Here is a 2,500-nt window from a genome sequence, read left to right on the forward strand (position 1 = left end):
GACTGGGCATTCTATTGATAAGGTGAGTTGCTGTGAGAATAGCATCACCCCAGAACATTGTAGGCATATGGGTAGTGAGTAGTAAGGCTCGTGCTACCTCAAGAATGTGTCTATTTTTACGTTCGGCAACCCCATTTTGTTGAGGGGTGTCAACGCATGAACTTTGATGAATTATCCCATTTTCTTGAAGGAATGGACCCAAGATGTGGTTGAAATATTCTGTGCCATTATCCGTACGCAAGATTTGAATCTTGGTGTGAAATTGTGTTTGGATCATGGCATAAAAGTTGATAAACATGGAACGAACTTTAGATTTGTCTTTTAACAAGTAGACCCAACAAATACGAGTGTGATCATCAATAAATGTCGCGAACCATTTTGTGTGAGTGCGATTAGGGATCCGGGAAGGTCCCCATACATCACTATGAATGATTGTGAAAGGTTTTGTGGGTTTGTAGTTGGATTTTGGGAATGAAGTTCTTCGGTGTTTTGCGAGTTCACACACTTCACATTGAACATCAAGAGACTTTTTATTCAAACATATGGAAGGAAATAAACGACACATATATTGAAAATTGGGGTGACCCAACCTAGAATGCCATAACATTAGGTCACTATTCTTAGGGATAGAGACAGAATTGCAAATAACACTTTGACACTGATCACGCACTTTAGCTTCCTCAAAGTAGTAGATTCCCTCATACTCCTTAGCACTGCCAATCGTCGTCCCCGATGATAGGTCCTGAAAGACACAATGAGATGAAAGAAATTTAGCAGAGCAATTGGAGTGTTTAGTGAGTTGGCTGATAGACAAAAGATTACAGGATAATTTTGGAACATGAAGAACAGATTCTAAAGTAATCGAGTCAGAAATCCGAATACTCCCTTTACCAGCAACAGGAGCAAGAGATCCATCAGCAATTTTGACTCTTAGATTACCAGCACGTGGGATATATGATGAGAACAAATGATAAGAATCTGTCATATGATCAGAGGCTCCAGAGTCTACAATCCAAGATGTATGGTTGTGAAAAGTGTAGAAGGCTTGTGGGAAGTTACCTCTGTGTGCCAAAGTACCAGGTGGAGTATTTTTTGGTGGCTGACCTGAGGCTTGGAGAGTAGCTAGCATCTCCATGATTTTCTTTAGTTGATCGTGGCTGCTGCTGCCACTGTCAGAATGGTTGCTCTCTGTTAAAATCCACCTACTCTCCACCTACTTCACCCACTTAAACCTACTCCACTAAACCTAACCCACTACACCACTACCACCTCACCTACTCCACTAAACCTAACCCACTACACCACTACCACCTCCACTTCACCTACTCCTTACCTACTACACACTCACCCTCTTCTATATATAGGAATCATGAATCATTGTAATAACATTAATCAATATCAATCAATAATATATAAATTCTTACATGGTATCAGAGCCAGGTTAAGACCTTAGTATTTCTCGCTTCACCGGCGGGCGGCAACCTCGCCTTGGCCGCCCGCCGGACCTCAACAAATTCCGCTAAAGTTTTCTACACGCCCTCACTCCGCCGCCGTATTTCACCGCCGCTCATCTTCCTCCGGCCAAATTCCTCTCAAACTCCATGTCTTTGCCACTGCTAGGCAGTCGGTCTATGCTTACAGGAGTAAATGATGTCAACACCTCTGTATCAGAAGGAACTTGTGATACTGTCCATACACAAGTAGATTATGACACCACTCTGGAAGACTTAGTTGCTCAGGTGATGGTTCCTGTAAGATCCCCAGCCGTGGCACTTATTGTCACTAATGCCTTGATGTTGCGTATGCCTTTTGAAGCTCTGGCAGAAACATGTGAGGCTGATAGATCTGCTTTCGACATGCCCTTACTGCTATTTGTAGCCCTTGTAGGGGCCACAGTTGGAGGACTGCTTGCAAGACACAGGAGAGGAGAATTGGAACGGCTGAATGAGCAGTTGCGCCAGATCAATGCAGCACTAAGAAGGCAAGCAAAGATCGAGTCTTATGCCCCCACTCTGAGTTATGCTCCTGTTAGTGGTAGAATACAAGAAAATGAAGTAATTGTTGATCCAAGGAAGCATGAATTGATTTCCCATTTGAAATCTGGAAAGAATTTTCTGAGGAATCAAGATCCAGAGAAGGCATTTGTGGAGTTTAACACTGCTGTGTTGTTTTTGAGAAGAGTCAGAAAACTTGCAACGAAATTCCTCTCTCTCACTTTACTTTTTTAAACCCACAGCTCCTTTTTCTTTCACCACATGATCCCCTTTCTTTTCTTTTCTTTATTTTCCACTTTCAAACCCACAATCCTTTTTTTAAATCAACCCACTCAACTTTCTTTTATTTTAATATATATCTATATATATATATGTTTATTATAACATATTGCACAGATTCACAAACCCATTTTCTTTTCTTCTTTTCTTTCTTTATTTATTTCTTTTAATCACCTTTTGCACCTCCCTCACCGACTCCCTCACCACAAAATAGAATTTTTATTTAT

The 2,500-nt window shown here is 41.2% G+C and overlaps 1 protein-coding gene and 1 pseudogene across 3 annotated transcripts in view; both read left to right on the top strand.

Annotated features, from left to right (window-relative positions):
* The window catches only part of LOC114299820 (Peptidase S41 family protein), a 23,834-nt gene that overhangs the window by 7,292 nt on the left and 14,042 nt on the right, over positions 1 to 2,500 (top strand). The window lies entirely within an intron of this gene.
* Positions 1,524 to 2,356, top strand: LOC145798531 (protein FLUORESCENT IN BLUE LIGHT, chloroplastic pseudogene; annotated as a pseudogene).

This window comes from Camellia sinensis, chromosome 9 (assembly GCF_055761805.1).
Source record: "Camellia sinensis isolate YWXY chromosome 9, ASM5576180v1, whole genome shotgun sequence".
NCBI classification, from domain to species: Eukaryota; Viridiplantae; Streptophyta; class Magnoliopsida; order Ericales; family Theaceae; genus Camellia; species Camellia sinensis.